Here is a 17,274-nt window from a genome sequence, read left to right on the forward strand (position 1 = left end):
AAGTCAATATATTTTCTAATTTCTCTTCTGACTTCCTTAAATCACGGATTGTTTAGCAGTATATTGTTTAATATCCAAACATTGTGGTTTTTTAGTCTCTCTCTTTTATTGTTGTCTTTTTTAATGGAGTTGTGATCAGAAACATAGTCTGTATATTACAATCCGTTGAGACTTACTTTATAACCCAGAGTATGGTCAGTTTTGGTAAATCATTCATATGAACTTGAGAATCATGTGTATTCTGCCTATATATTCTATATATATCAGTTGAGTCAAACTGGTTACCCACTTTGTTCAAATCATCTATACCTTTACTAATTTTTCTGTTTGGTTGAGTTTCTGAGAAAAGTGTGTTAAAATCTCCAGTTGTAGTGATGCATTTGTCTATTTCTCCTTTTAGTCTCAACAGCTTTTGCTTTATGTATTTTTAGGCTGTGTTATTTGGTGCATACAAATTTAGGATTGTTACATCTTCCTGTTGAATTGAACTTTTATTGTTATAAAACGTCCCTCTTTCTCTCTAGTAACACTTTTTGTCTTAAGCCTATTTTATCTGATATTAATATAGTGACACTAGCTTCTTTAAACATAGTGTTTGAATAGTATATCTTTTTTCATTCTCTTGTTTCACCTTTCTGTGTTTTTATGTTTAAAGTGTGTTTCTTATAAATGAAATATAATTGGGCTTTTAAAAAAATCCATTCTGGGGCTGGCCCAGTGGCGCAGCAGTTAAGTTTGCGCGTTCTGCTTTGGTGGCCTGGGGTTCGCCAGTTTGAATCCTGGGTGCGGACATGGCACCATTTGGCAAGCCATGCTGTGGTAGGCGTCCCACATATAAAGTAGAAGAAGATGGGCACGGATGTTAGCTCAGGGCCAGTCTTCCTCAGCAAAAAGAAGAGGATTGGACTTGCACTCAGAACATATAAAAAGCCAATGCAAGATGAGAAAGACGATCCAATTAGGAAGGGACGAAAGACTTGTGGTAGACTTACATTGGGGCCCCCAAAGAACTCTGCCCCCCTGTATTCATGTCCTTGTACAGACCCTCCCACGCTGACTCTGGGCTTGGACATGTGACTTATCTTGGCCTTTGGGACATTAGCTACCATGATCCAGGAAGAGTAGCTCTCGCACACTGGGTTTGGTCCTCTTCAAATGTTCCATCTTGGAATTCTACTCCACCAGGTAAAGTGATCTTGCTACCCTGATGCGGACCCGGTGGCCAGAGATCCTTGGCCAGCCTCCTGCTGTTCCAGCCATCCCAGCTGAGGCACCAGACAAGTGTGTTGAGCCACTTTTTTTTTTTAGCTCTGGTTGAGCCTCATCAAAAGAACTGCCCATATGAACCCATTTCAGACTGCAGAAGAGTGAGCAAACAAACGGTTTTTTCGTAAGCTACTAATTTTTGTGGTGGTTTGTTACACAGTAAAGATAACTGAAACAAGACAAGGACAGATGTTTCACGGAAGAAGACATACAAATGGCCAATAAGCACATGAAAAGGTGTTTAACATTATTCGTTGTTAGAAAACTTCAAATTAAAACCCCAATGAGGGACCAGCCCGGTGGCTCAGTGGTTAAGTTCGTGCACTCCGATTTGGCGGCCCAGGGTTTCACTGGTTTGGATCCTGGGCACAGACATGGCGCCGCTCATCAGGCCACACTGAGGCGGGGTCCCAAATGCCACAACTTGAAGGACCCACAACTAAAATATACAACTATGTATTGGGAGGATTTGGGGAGAAAAAGCAGAAAGGAAAAAAAAAAGATTGGCAACCAATGTTAGCTCAGGTGCCAATCTTTAAAAAAAAATAAAAATAAAAAAATAAAACCCCAATGAAATAGGTTTTCATACCACTAGAATGGCTAAAATAAAACAAAATTTCCAATACTAAATATTGGTGAGGATTTGGAGCAAACAGAACCTTCATACATTGCTGGTGGGCGTGTAAATAAATATACACCTCAGAAAACTGCTTAACGGCTCTCAGAAAGTTAAACATTTACCTGCCTTATGAACCAGCAATTCTCCTCCTAGGTATTTACCCAAGCTATCTGGGCAGATTTCAGATCTAGGGCAGGAAATGGACCAGATAAGAAAGAGGAAGGGCAGGAATGACACACATCACCCATAAAAGTAGGCTTGTCAAAAAAAAAAATCTGATTAAGCCTCTAGATCCAACTACCAATTAACAGGAAATTCAGAGGATAAAGGATCATGCTGCCTACACCATGGGGATGCAATTAGCAATGACTATGGGGAGCTCTGTAAGACAAATGATCTGGTTTCATTAACAAATGAATTACAAGAAGAAAAAAAAACGGAAAGAGAACCGAAGATTAAACAAAATTTAGGGGCTGGCCCGGTGGCGCAGCAGTTAAGTTCGCCTGTTCTGCTTCGGCAGCCCAGGGTTTGCCGGCCCGGATTCCGGGTGCAGACATGGCACCGCTTGGCAAGCCATGCTGTGGTAGGTGTCCCACATAGAAAGTAGAGGAAGATGGGCATGGATGTTAGCTCAGGGCCAGTCTTCCCCAGCAAAAAGAGGAGGATTTGCAGATGTTGGCTCAGGGCTAATATTCCTCAAAAAAAAAAAAAAAATTGAATGATAATATTAAAAGTGTTTACTATTTAAAAGTTATCCTTAAAATGAAAATTTTAAATACATATTCATTGCCCTTGATCTTTGTTGTTTTTTTTTTTTTGAGAAATATTTCAGATGTAGAAAAACATTTCATTTTGCATTGATGCTGGTTGAATTAAGAGTGTGTCCCAAACACACCCTCAAGTTGGATATTACAGTACACGTTGCTTCATACAACTTTGCTTTTTTCTAATGGTGAAATATTTCGCTTTACAAAATAGTTGTAGCCTACAGCGAATCCTCAAACGCTGGAAAACACCAGCTGACATAACTGGGTGGTATTCGAGTAACACGTCAAAACTGACAATTGAGAGTTTTATTTTGCTTTCAAAGCTTACTGTTTCTTGGCACACCACTCAGGATTTGAGTAAAGCATATTCATACTATGGATATAAACTCATAAATATTCATTTTATTTGCAAGAATGGCTCCCCATTAGCAGCAGACCGGTCCACAAACACACACTTCCAACATGGCAACAGCGACAAGCAAGACCGATTATCTGAATCAGTTCTCTCCTACGTACTCTCGTCCTAGGTCCCAGAAGTGTCCACCTTGACCTGTGACTCCATGTGCCAGTATTTCCCGCCCAAGCTTTCAACACATCAGTGGGGTCCTTCAAACCAGTAACTTCTCTATATTGATTGTTAAGCTTTAATTTTCACAGGAGAATAATCCTAGTTTTGCCTACCACCGGAGGCTGGTGTCACGCATGCCAAGAGAGAAAAGAGCTTCAGGGAGGCAGCAGTCAGCTGTGTGAGTAAGACCGGGGCTGAGAGGCTGGGGGCGGGTGAGAGAAGGTCAACAGCATGACCCTCCTGAGGGAACATTCTACTCCGACCTCCACATGTTCCACACAGACAGCCCTGGCTAGGGTGTCAGTGGGCTCCACCTGTCCTGGAACCCACTCAAACTTCTCAGAGCCTCAGGGCCTTTGTGGTGGGGCTGCTCCCTCTTCCTGGAGGGTCTTTCCCCCACCCTCCCAGCCCTCAGGTCTGTCCTCAAATGCCGTCTCCCGACCACACTCTCCAGTCACTCTCTTTTAATTCCTTCTCAGCACCCATCACAAGCTATCATTATCTGGTTTATTTACTTGTTGAGTATCCGTCCCCTTCGCTTATTATTTCCAGCTGAATCCCAGTGCCTAGAACAGTACCTTGCACACAGTAGGTCTTCAATGAATATTTATTGGAAGACTGAACAACTGAATGGAGAGAGTAAGCAAGTGCAGACGGCTTTTCAAAGTCACCGCTGTGGACTTCCATCTCCTCATGTGTCAAAGAGGGATGAGAGCTCCTACGCAGCCCTTTTCAACAAGGCATTGTTGAACCCAGACTGTCAACCCTTGCTCAGTTTAGTGAATCCTTCCCTGGTTCCCTTTGGGTGCAACACTGATAAGGGCCAGTGGGTGGCAGCAAGTCACTACGGTTGACTGCGTGGAAGCCTGGGCACCCGGGGGGCAAAACACCTGAAGTTTAATCCCCCAACAGCCAGCCTTGTTTCTTTTCGCCCTCTGGGATGCAGGACTTTCTTAAACACAGTGCACATGCCCCTGCTGCCCTGAAGGGAGAATTAAACCGACCTTTGAATTCAAATCCCGGCTTGGCAGGCCGCTTACTGGCCTGGTGACCCGGGGTAACTCGCTTCTGTAAAGTGGGGTCATTATGAGTCTCCAGCAGATAAGGGCTGGAGGACAGCATCCGGGCTCAGGAAAAGGCTTTGACGACTGCAGGGGCTTTGGGGTAGCTGCCAGAAGTGGACCTGGACGTGCAGCGGCCCCCACGAGCATTTTATCCTCCAAGTCGTCTCCACCTCTCTTGGTTCCTCCACCCCACCCACCCCCACGCACCCCCACGCACCCCCACGCACCCCCAGCCCACGCCCGCCCACCCCCACGCACCCCCAGCCCACGCCCGCCCACCCCCGCCCACCCCCACCCCCAGCCACCCCCACATTCTGCCCCTGCACCCTCACAGCTGAACGTGGCTGAAGACAAAACATAGATGACCGGCCCCACTCTACATTGACCCCCACAAACCTTCAGTGGGCCCCTGTGCCGGCCATCTTACCCCTTTCACTGATCCCTTCACTCTCCCACTCTTGTTGTGACTTTCCCATCTCTGCCTCTCTCCTCAAAACGCGAAGACGCTTTCCTGCCTCCTCCCTCTCGGCCGTGACCTTTTTTCTTATTTCACTGAGAAGAGAGAAACCATGGGAAGAGAACCACGTTCTCCCACCACCTGGGACCGCGGAGCGCTCTGCCTTCCTCCGTTCCCGCGGATGCACAGCCCCAGCTCCCGTCTGGGGCACACCCTCCCTCGCGCATGGGACACTAACCCCTCCCACCCACCCAAGCATTTTGCTCTTGCGATGGTCTCCTCTCTCTTCTGCATCTTAATTATCTTCCCCTCTGTGAGTCATCCTCAAGAGCCTACAAACAACCCATAACGCCTCTCATCTTATAATAAACCCTCGACCCTACGTGCCCTTCTTCCAGCCACGCCCCCCCCATTTCCTACTTCCGGTTTCGTGCTCCCTGGAAGAGGTGCCCACATCCACCCTCTCCGCCCATCCTCTCTGGACCCCGCACACGTCCAGCAACCTTCCTTGGCATTGAAACCCGCTGGCTAAGATCGCCAATGACCTCCCTTTTCCCGTGCCCTCTCAGCCCTCGCCTCACCCACCTCTCGGCAGTATTTGCCACAACTGAGCGTTCCCTCCTCCCTGGAGCGTTTCTTCTCTTAGTTTCCGCGACTTGCGTCTTCTCTCTCTGGGCTCACTTCCTGGTTGGTCTGGGCGGCTCCAGAAGGTAAAGTCCATCCAGTGCCGGCAGCGCCCATGTTCATATCTCCCATCCGGACCTCTGCCCTGAAACCACATGCTTTATCTGACTCCATTTGGAGGTCGAAAGTCTTTTTTTAAAGATTGCCCCTGAGCTAACATCTATTGCCTGTCTTCTTCTTCTTCTTTTTTTCTTCTTCTCCCCAAAGCCCCCCAGTACATAGTTGTATATTCTAGTTGCAGGTCCTTCTGGCTGTGCTGTGTGGGACGCTGCCTCAGCATGGCTAGATGAGTGGTGCTAGGTCGGCAACCAGGATCTAAACCAGCGAAACCCTGGGCCACCGAAGCACAGCGCGTGGACTTAACCACTGGGTCACAGGCTGGCCCCTGAAAGTCTTCTCGGACCTGACTGGTCCGAAACTCAACTCTGAATGTTAGCTCCTCCTAACTTGCTTCTCTTCCCCAGCATGCCCATTTGTGTACCGGCTGCTCTGGCCAAAAGCCCTGGAGTCATCCTTGACTCCTCTCTGCCTCATACCCCACATCCAGCCCCACATCTAGCCCCCCGGAGAATTCTCTTGACTCGACCTTTACAACTTGTTCTGGACCTGGCCGCTCTCACCACTTGCACTGTGACCACCCGTCATTTCCTGGGACCAGTAGGAGCCTCCTCAAGTTCTCTCTTGCACTTGCTGCCCTCGCCTGCTCAAACCCTCCAGGGCCTTCCCTCCTCCTTGGAACAAAACCAAAGCCCTGACTTTCCCTAAAGCTTGACAAGATCGGCACCACCACCGCCCCCTGCCCCGACTCCCTGGTCTCATCTCCCATCCTCCCCTCACTCACTCTGCCCATCCACACAGGTCTCCCAGCCTTGTTTTCAACACTTCCCTGGCCTCTCTACCTAAAACAGCACCTTCCTCTATTCTTCATTATCCTTTTACCGTGTTTTATTGTTTTTCACAGCACTTGTTGCTTCCACTTCATTTTATCATTTATTTATGTGTTTGTTTATGCTCTATCTTTTCCCAACTGGAAGGTAAGCTCCATGAGCGTTGATTCTTGCCCATATTTTCATCGCGTGTCACCTGTCTAGAATAGTGGCAGGCCCAGACTAGGCCCTCACATTTTATTTTATGGATGGATAGATAGATGGATGAGTAGATGAATGGATCGACTGATGGATGAATGGACGGATCAATGAATGAATGGATGGATGGATGAATGGATCAATTGATGGATGAATGGACGGATCAATGAATGAATGGATAAGTGGATGGATGGATATTCATGATCCCACAGGACAGCACCCATAGGGCAAAACACAAAACGCACCAACATCTCTTCCATCTGAATAAAATGTTACATTTTCCTAAAATCCACTCATTTCCATCCCCAGTTTTCATGCTCTGGGAAGAGATGAATGAGTGGCACATGATCTGAAGGCTATCTGAACCCTCTGGCTTCCTTGGGTGGCATCTGCAGCCCATCCCTTCTCCTCGGGTGTCTGGGGGAAGAATTCTCTTTAGCCTAAGGATGCTAGAAGGTTCCTCTGGTCTTGGCTGAGCTGGGGAGGCAGCAGCCAGATTGGTGGGGCTGACTCGGATGGTTGGGGAGGATCGTTGACAGAGGCTGGAGATCAGAGAACATCTCGTCAGGTGAAGCTTCAAAAGGACAGAGGACACAGGAGGTGGGCAGCTTTGGCCTCTGGGGCCTGCTCCCTCTTCACTGACTGTAGGAATGTGGCTGGTCATCCTGATATATCTCTACTCCCACCTCTGCCATTATCCTTTCCTGTTGGACACATTCTGTTTTTGAGCTCAGAACGCCCCAAATATTGTTTTTAAGGTTTTTGCGTGCCTGGGGGACGTGCAGTAGCATCTGCCCTATTTCGGAGTTGGCTGTGTCCACACCTTGCTTATCCACCTCCAACCCGGGAGTTTCTTAAGGCCAAGGCCAGCTCCGAGGCACCCACATGCCTGCCCCTTAGCTGTGTGGCTAGAGGTTGTGTGTGCTGCCTGAGGGCGCCCAGACTGTGGGGGCAAGAAGTGGTCTCTGAGTGGTCTGGGCTGGCGATCAGGACCAGCCAGAGGCAGGGCCCTGGACATCAACTGACCCTGAACGAAGATTTGCATTAATTGACTTAATCCTCTCAGCAGACCTGCCAGGCAGATGCTAACATCCTCCTCTCTTCACAGAAGGGGAAACTGAGGCTCTGCCCACTCTGCTAGTGCGTGGTGGAGCCTGGATTTTCTCCAGGCCTGTCTGGCTCCAAAGCCAGTGCTCTCTCCACTGGAGTGGGTGCCTATAGTGTACGTAAATCTTTCTAGAACAATGCAGGGGTCATTAACTGAATGAAAGGAAGGACGAAAGAATCTCGAGGTCAACGCAGGTGGCCTCCCATTCCAGGACGTGGCCTTCCGGGGGCACGTGTTGTAACAGGGAAGTTTCCCAACCCTACTCCACCCAGGGTCTAGGGTGTAAGGAGCAATGATGGTGGAGTCACCTGCCTGGAGGAGGCAGCCTAGGCTGGAGCCCCTCCATCCCAGCTGCATCCCAGCCTGAGGTTGTGTCCAGCAGGCTTCTGTGGAAAGGTTGTGCCAGTAAAGGAGTGTTCCAGAGCACCCCCCACCACCTCGGGTGGCGAACCTCAGGATGGGTGGTGAGGGGACCTGGGGCAGGGGCTGCAAGGGAGCCTGAAGCTGGTAGGGAAGGGACATCTGAGGAGCGAACCCGGGAGCAGCCGCAAATGGTCAGAGCAGAGTGGGGGCTTGGCCGTGGGCTGAGGGTCAGCTGGGGCCACAGGGCTGCCTGCTTCTGCCCCAGCAAAGGCCTCCAAATGTGAGAGCTGTCAGAGCAGCCCAGGGGTGCTGTCTTGGACTTTCCTGGGGAGAGGCTGAAACGGGGTCAACCCCATAGTCAGAGGCCAGTGTCAGAGGTCAGTCAGACACTTCAGGTTTGCTGGGGCCAACGGGGAAGCAGGGTGTTTTCTGGGCCTGGGTCCCTAGAGCTCAGCCACAAGGTCCCATTGCCAAGTTCAGATCCTGGTGCGAGTCCTCCCCCTAGACACCTGAGCTCGGATCCCACGGTGCCGCAGACGGAGGCGGGTGGGAAGCTGTGGAAGGTGGAGCTCATGGAGGACATGCAGGCGTCCATGGAGGGGAAGATGGGTCAGGTGTCTGTGACCAGCTCAAGCAGCTGACCTCCTCCAAGGAGAGCTTCTTAGAGGCCTCACATGTGGGACCCTCTGCAAGGGGGCAGGGGAAGAGAGTTGGCTCCGAGCAGAGCTCCTGCAGGAACACGGGGGTGGGCACTCAGAAGGAAGAGCCCCCTCGGGCTCCCAGCCCACTCCCCAGGCCAGCGGGGCATGCCCAGGAGCACCAGTGGGGAAGCACGAGCAAGGACAGTCATTCACCCATAGTGACCAATTACTGGGCTGTCTCTATGTGTCAGGCACTGTTCTTGATCCTGCCCTCATGGAGCTTATGTCCTAGCGCAACATTCCAGCCCTGCCCATTCACATGCGTAGACATAGATGGAATCTCAGTTTCCTCATCTATAAAACGGGAAGAGTTTATTCAATAATCACTGAAAATACTGGGACTCAAACTCAGCAGTGTATTGGAACTGCCTGGGGAGTTTTAGCAAAGGACCGATGCCAGGGCCCCAACCCAGGAGAAATTCTGATTTTGATGATCTGGGGCATGGCCTGGGCATCCAGGTTTTTTTCTTTTTTTCTTTTGGTGAGGAAGATTGGTCCTGAGCTAATATCTGTTGCCAATCTTCTTCTATTTTGTATGTGGGATGCCACCGTGGCGTGGCTTGATGAGTGGTGTGTAGGTCTGCACTTGGGATCCGAATTTGTGAACCCCAGGCCACCTAAGCAGAGTGCATGGACTTAATGACTTTGACACTAGGCTGGTCCCAGCATCAGGGTCTTTTACAGCTTCCCAGATGATTCTAATGTGAAGCAAAGTTTGAGAATCTCTACTGCCTAAATTTCCCGCACCAATATTCAAGGATTCAGGGAATATACACACAGTGCATACAGAGAGATGCACATGGAAATATATATTGCCAAACAGATGCGCATGCACACCTACACTGACCCACATACCTGTATGCTCACCTTCCTGCACAGGTGCAAATCGACAGGCCCACACAGAGAAACCCACCCACACAGAGTGCACATGCAAATACACACAGGCATAACGCGCACGTCCTTGTACATGCACATGGTATGGCGGCCCTGCAGAGCCACTGATAGTCTGAGATCCTTCACTTCTCCACCTGGCAGCAGGAATCCCTGCCTCTCGGGGCGGGGGGCTGGACTCGGGGGCCTCAGGGTCTGGGAGGTGCCGGATCCGCATGAGTCCCCTGACCTTCACCACAATGGGCCTCCTGGGGACAGGCTGCCTGAGTAAGATGTGGAAGGTGCCATAGTGGCCCTTGTTGAGATAGTACACGAGCTTCTGGGGCCTCCTGGGGGCAGGCAGAGGGCAGGACTAAGGTGCCCTCAACCCAGTCTCACCACTGACCCCCGACACCTGAGCCCAGCACCATTGGGAGACGCCCAGGCCCTGTGCTCAGCGCTGAGGACTCCTGTTCCCTGCTCCGGGGGTCTTCCCTGATCCCAGGTGGGGTCGGGGCCTGTCCTCGGGCTCCCACAGCCCCTCTGCTCCCTCCGTCAGAGAACCACCCCCAGCACCCCTCCACCACCACCACTAGTACTAACATAACTAACTATACGATGAACTCCAGCTCAGGCACTGTTCTAAGCTCTCCACGTGTGTTAAGAGGTTTAATCCTCTTATCTACACTCTAAGTAGATACAATGAGCCCTACTTTACCGCTGAGAAAACTGTCTTGCCAGAAGTCCCAGAGGAGAATGTGGCAGGGCTGGGATTCCTCCTCAGATCTCAGGTCCCAGGTCCTCTGCCCCCACCCTCGACCAAATTCCTCGAGCACCTGCTCGTGAGGCAAAACTGGGCGCAAACGGCCTTTTTACAACGCGATTCCATTATGGTTGCTCCTTCTGCATGTGCTAATTTGCCAGTTTTCTTCCTCAAAAGGGTTCCTGTGTGGACCATATCTTCTTAGGTTCTGTATTCTTGATGCTCTGGCATCGGGGACCTTGCTGACTGGAGAGATGGCTCCTCCCAGAGCTGGCTAATTCCTAGAGACAGAAAAAGTCAGCGCTGCGAGCACGCCTTTCCTAGGCAGACCACCCATCCAGAGTCCACACCGCAACCCCCTCCTGTGTGGAGCTCTCAGAGGCTGAGACACTGTCTCCCTGCCCGAATCCCCCACCAGGCCCAGGCCCCAGGGGCAGTCCTAACAGCCAGAGCCCGCTGGCGTTATTCAAACTGGCCAACCCCAAATCTGCCTGCCCTGCTTACGCACCCCACCCCTTCCTTCCCTCAAAAACCACAGTCCAGGCTCTTGCCCACACCTTCCCCTCTCTCCCTCTGCCTCCCGACCACACGCTTCCCCGTGTGGCCCTGTGTGGCATGCCATGCCTCCGGTTTCTAGGGAACTGAGTAAAACCTTCTTCCCTGATGGCAGTTATTTCCCTGTCTGCACGTCTCACGTTACCTGATTAAAACAAGTCCCAGGTATATTTAGAAACAGTGCCCAACCCTGACACGCACAGAGTACAGCACGATTCTCACCTCCTTCCATCTAAATACTCTGCCTCTGTTGATGTTGCTGAAGGGAGCGTGTAGTGGCTTTCCCCCCAGCTCCATCATACTCCTGATGCATATTAAGCTGATGGGCACGTACAGCCCCCAGATCCTTTGGACATGACAGACTACCAAGCAAGTTTCTTCACAGCCACTCTTAGCCTGTCCTTAGAATACTGCTTTCTCGGGATTGCTGGGAAGATGGCTGCGTAGAATTCTGAACTCACCTCCTCCCACGGACACAACACTCTTAAAACTACCGTGGAACAGTGACCCCTGAGAGGGAACTGAAAGCTGGATAAAAAGATCCCCCACAACAATAGACAGTGCCGACTGTGGAAGAGGCAGGAATTCCTTTCTGGAGAGAAAAAAGCCACATTCCAGCTGTGGGGCTTCCCGGCAGGGAGGAACCTTAAGGACACTGCTGGTCAATCTTGTGCCTTAGGAGACAAAGTGAAGAACACAGTCAAGAGGAACTGAAGTTTAACATGTAACAAGATACATTTTATATCAAAATAAAAATACAATATTCACTAGAAGAATAAGGGAGCTATTAGTAATGTACAATGAAAGTTTTAAACTTGGGAAATAGAAGAGCGCTTACTGGTGTCACGGAACATTTTCAATTGTTCTGAAGACACAATAGTGTCTACACTTAAAATACCACAGATAATGGAGACAGAGATTTGACCTGAAATGCAACCTCTGCAATGATCAAAAAAAAAAAAAAAAGGAATATTGCTTTCTTGAATCTAAACTCAGGATTTTACGCTGATCTCTGTTAACATGTGAGGCATTTCATAACATTTGGGCGTTGAGATGCTAAGAGGTTTCTGAACGTTGGTTTTCTTCCCCGGGTCTACTTCTCACCGTCTTCTCTCTGGTGTAGGTGAGATCTCCCATCTCTGCCCCTCTCTCCCAGCTGCGAGCCCTGGTCCTGTCTCCAGGGACCATGGCCCCAGGGGTCTTAAGAGAGTTAGTCACACAGCCCCGAGGCTCGGCTCGGCATGTGGTCCAGGTAGAAGTACGCCAGCATTTGAGGCAGGCGGACCCGGGTCCAGCCATGCCGCGACTAGCTGTGCCGCCTGGGATGGGTCACTTCCTCTCTCTGAGCCTCAAAATCTCTACCAGTAAAATGAGAACGACTCAAAACTACCTCACAGGATTGTTGAGTGGAAGTGAGATAAAATATGTATTTCACACGTAATAGATGCCTAATAATGGACAGCTCTTGTTATGGTGGAAATAAAAAATAAGCCCCAAATACTTATAACTTAGACTTTTATTAAATGATGGCTGAAACCATCCACTTCATATCACAATATTCTTTTTTTTTTTTTTAAAGATTGGCACCTGAGCTAACAACTGTTGCCAATCTTTTTTTTTCTTTCTGCTTTTTCTCTCCAAATGCCCCTAGTACATAGTTGTATATTTTAGTTGTGGGTCCTTCCAGTTGTGGTACGTGGGACGCTGCCTCAGCATGGCCTGATGAGGGGTGCCATGTCCGCGCCCAGGATCCGAACCAGCGAAACCCTGGGCTGCCGAAGCGGAGCGCGCAAACTCAACCACTCGGCCTTGGGCCGGCCCCACAATATTCTTTAATGAGACACTTTCTGAGGAAAGAATACCAGTTGACACAAGTGCCTTTGGGATTACAAAGGTGTGGCAAGTCATTTGTCAAAACGATAAGGGAGGAGATAAAACAATTTATAAATATTTATGTATAAATTATCACAAAGCCACAAAGAATAGAGAGCACTAATCCAGCAGGTGAGATCTATTTCTATTCTCCATCTCATCAGGAAATTGAATTTCTGGTTAGCTCGCTCTGTGAGAACAACCACCCCATCCTACTCCTGCTGAAAACATAACAAACCATTGAAAAACTCTCCTGTGATGGTCGACCTCGACTGTCAAAAGGTTTACTGTCACCCTTTAGATGTCACCTTTAACCTTCAGGTCAGGATGACAACAATTGCCTTCATGTAATTGTTGTAAGAATTTGTATTTACTCGCTGCATTTTTAGTTATAAGAATCTGCACCTGTTAGAAAGCACGTGTTTGAAGACTGTAAGGCGCACGCCAGCACAACGGCGTCTGTGACCTCATGGGCCGTATTCTGTGACTCTCCCTCCATAAACGCAGTGGAAATGCATTGTCCACTCAGGAAGACTGAGGACCCTCATGCTCTATCTCCTGGTCTGCTGGAGAACAAGAAAACAGTGATACAGACGGGTTCGTTTCTATGCCCAATTTGAAGCTTATTTCCTGTTAACTAGGCACCCAGGGGTGGAGCCCAGACCTTCTGCCATCCTCTCCCCCATGGCCTAGGGTCACCTGAACAGTGCCCGCCCCACCCACGGGGCCCACCCACCGGGCTCCAGCACCGCCTTCTTGGCAATGATGTTGATAGCGGTGGTGCAGACAGACGCCATGTAGAAGCAGCCGTGATGTCCTCCATGCCGCTCTCCTTGGGGAAGTCCTTGGCCAGGACGACATTGATCACTCTCGCCATCTGCGGGCACAGAGCCAGCCCCTAATGTGGCCAGTCCCTACGGGTGAGCCTACCGCATCATCTTCCTTCATCCCGTGACAGGGCTGTGGGGAGGTGTTACCATCTCCGTTTTATTGGGGAGAAAACTGATAGAAACTGTGGCCCAGAGAGGAGAAGTAACTTGTCCAAGGGCACACAGCATGCGTATAGGCTATAGCACTCTGGATGTCTGAATTTGGAATCTTTTAAATCAACACATGGTCAGCAAAGATGGACTATGCCCCGGGTCTGGGGGATAGTAGACTTCTACCTGACTGTAGCTCAACCAGGGATAGCAGCTAACACGTCTAAAGAAAGACACGAGCCAGGCGCTCTTGTGCTCGTATACACACACAGGCACACACACGCACAAAAGCATGGTCAGACAAAGCCCTCTCGACAGAGCCAGACCCCAGCTACACGCATGCCCATGACTCAGTTACAAGAGCTCCCCGTGTACACACACACACACACTCTGGCCTCTAAACCCAGGCTGGGACACCCAGGCTCCCTCTCATCCTCCCCCCCCCACCTCCTCAGACTCAGGCTCTGGGCCCTCCACTCCAGGGAAGGCCCCTCCGCCATCCAGGAGGCTCAGGTCATGCCCGACCCCACGGTCCATCTCGATCACATGCCGGCAGTCGGCAACGGCCTTCGTGAAGTTGTGGGGTGTCTGGCAGCCAGAGCCCATATGGAAACTGAACACACGTGGAGTGACGTGTGCAGAAACACACATGCAAATGCAAGGGTGAGTAAGAAGAGAGACACATTCAGAAACACGGACACGGGGAGAACATGGAGACCAGCTCGGACACAGACACTGCAACGCATGTGACGACACTGGCCCACATGGGCACCCCCAGAACCACGTAGCCTCGGATCTACGCATGGGTGTCCTCAGAGCCACACACATCCCACAGGACAATCCTTGAGTTGAGGCTCTCACGGTTGTGTGGCGCTCACCTCTCTTAGCTGCCTCTCCCAGTGCCTCACTGCAGGGGCTCTCCTCCTTTTCCTCCTTGGAAGGCACGTGATCAGAACCCCAAATCTCAGCGCCCGCAAGCAGGGTGGGCTGAGGAACAAACCGGAGCCAGGTAGGGTGAGGAGAGTGAGGCATTCTCCTCAGGTGCAATGTTTAAGGGACACCAAAACACTAAGGAGTTAGGATAAATAACATTCAATGCGATATTTTTAAAAAGCAAAATTGATACAAAAACATCTAAGATGAATAAAATAGAAAAATTTTAAATAACGACAAGATCGGGAACAGTGATTTGACCCTGAAGCAAAAGGAAAAATCAGAAATGCCAATCTTACTTTATTTAAAATTTTGATGTTTTCCTATTCATGGATTTTTTTGCATTAATTTTGATTTTTTAAAATATCATATTAAAATCTTATTTATCTAGAGTACTGAGTTTTTCAGCATCCCGTTAAATTTTGCACCCAAGGCCAGTGCCTCGCTTGCCCCACCCCAGTCCTAGATAACGTCCAGCTCCTTCGCTGTGGACGAACGGAGCATCGTGAGGCCCAGAGGGGCCACGACTGATGGGAGGGCGGCCAGTGAGTCGAGGGCTGGAGACAGGCAGTGGAAACCCTGAGTCCTGCCTCCCGGGGAGGAAAAGCCACTGCTCTCACCTGGCTCCCATCACAGCCAACCCCACGTCTCTGGCGGACTTGAGCAAATGTTCATACACCTCCAGGCTGGCGCGTAGGGGGAAGATGCTCTTGCTGTCCTGCATCCACAGCTGAAGGACCAGCCTGTGAGAGGGATGCAAAGGATGCCAAGGGTTCTTAGGCATGTGAGCCCCGAGGCCTGGATGCTTTCATCCCCCATCCAATCTCCCCCCACATTCCACCCATCCCTACCTAGTTCCTCTGGACTGTCCAGCCACGGAATCCCAAGGAGCAAACACACCCACTACTTACAGACTTCTGCTGAGGCAAGAAAAAGCAGGAGAGGATAAAATTATAAAGACAGCTTCCGCAGGCCTCCATGTTACAGGAACATGTGACAACTGAGCCTGAAATGTGAGCCTTGGTCTCCCTGACTCCAATGTGAGTTGCCTGACACCACACCTCCTAATGCCGGGCTCTGCCCAGAGTCTCTGCAGACATAGGCAAAGTTTATTTGGCCCCATGTGCACCAGGAAGCTTTGGGCCCACTGACTCAAGTTCTTGTCCTTTGCTGCTTGGGACCGCCTTCATCTGGTTGCTGAGGTCCAACCCCATCTGCGAGCCTCAGGCTTGCTGTCCTGGCTCCACCTTCCTGCAACCCCCTGCTGGTCTCACCTGGCCCTGGGGTGGTGCTGGGCCACCTCGGTCAGCTCCTCCTTGCTGTCAAAGGTCGAGAGCTGCCCCCGTGGCGGGCAGCATACTGGCTGCGGGAGGCGGGCTTGCAGGGCCTGGTGTAGATGATGCGCGAGGGGACCACGCCCAGGCCCAGCACCTGCTCCAGGTCCACCTGGCGTGGGTGACAGCCAGAGTAGGAGTCTGCCTTGCTGCCCCCCTGCTCTTTGGGGACAGGAAGCCTGGGCATAAGCAAAAGGGGCTGCCCTTAACTGAACCCCTGCTATGCACCTGGCACTGTGCTGGGCACATATTGTGCTATTTAGGCTTCTAGACTACTCTAAGGAAAGTATAGTTGGCCCCATTTTAAAGAGGAAAAAACTGAGGCTCGGGTGAAATGGCTGTGCCGGGACAGTAACAGGGTCTGTGGACTGAATCCTGTGCTCAGGCTGTTGGACCTAGTCTCACAGACCAGTGGAAGGTTGGCCACCCACAGTTCATTCATTTATTCCTTCAACAACAATAGAGCACTATGTGTGTGTCAGTGCCACAGTCCCCACTCCAGGACCACTGGCAATCGGCCTTTTTTCCCCGGGAAGTGTCAGGCAAATGAATAAGGCAATTGGCAGTGGGCACAGGCTCTGCTGGGTGGCGCAGTCAAAGCTGGTGTCCAGGGCAGCCAGGACACGAAGCACCAGGGGCTGCTGTTGCCCTTCACTGCATAGAAGGGGAGACCCTGGGCGGGGCGTCAGAAGGCCCGATGGCGGCTGGCCAGCATGCCCAGGTCGGCCACCATGAAGGGGTCTCAGCTCTCCCGCCAGAGCAGTGAGGGGGGTAAGGCTGGGTAGTGGATTATGTCATTTAATCCTCACAACAGCTCTATGAGGTCAGTACAATTCTTATCCCCATTTTAGAGAGGGGAAACAAAGGCTCAGAAAGCTGAGTCATCGTCTCAAGGTCACAGAGCAAGAACATGGCCAAGACAAGATTTAAGCCCAAATCTTCTAACCCTTAAAACAACAAGGGGACAAGAGGGCAGCAATCTTTGTAGACCACGCTGGGTCCAAGACGGCTCCAACACCCAACCAGATAGCTTGGCATTGAGTAAAACCCCAAGTGGTGGGGGGCAGGGAGACTAGAAGGGGACAGAAGACCTATCCCATGACCCCCAGCAGGATGGAGCCTGGAATAAGACCTGGTAAACTGACTTATAAAACCACACAGCAGAAAGCCTTCTTTCTAGCCCACCAAAGCAGGGACTGAGACGCACCTCCCTGCTCCCCCTCCCACCTCCTCCCCTCTCTCCCCTCCCTCTCCCTCTAGACCAATCAGAGAGCTCCTGGACCGT

At 50.6% G+C, this 17,274-nt stretch overlaps 1 long non-coding RNA gene across 1 annotated transcript; it reads right to left on the minus strand.

Annotated features, from left to right (window-relative positions):
- Positions 1 to 13,484: 13,484 nt before the first annotated feature.
- Positions 13,485 to 15,508, minus strand: LOC139045449 (uncharacterized). The gene is made up of 3 exons (XR_011503775.1): positions 15,276 to 15,508; positions 14,601 to 14,709; positions 13,485 to 13,619 (listed from the first exon to the last, which is right to left on the minus strand). It is a non-coding gene; the product is annotated as an uncharacterized lncRNA (long non-coding RNA).
- Between the last annotated feature and the right edge of the window lie 1,766 nt (positions 15,509 to 17,274).

The sequence above is a fragment of the Equus asinus genome, chromosome 5, assembly GCF_041296235.1.
Source record: "Equus asinus isolate D_3611 breed Donkey chromosome 5, EquAss-T2T_v2, whole genome shotgun sequence".
Lineage (NCBI taxonomy): Eukaryota > Metazoa > Chordata > Mammalia > Perissodactyla > Equidae > Equus > Equus asinus.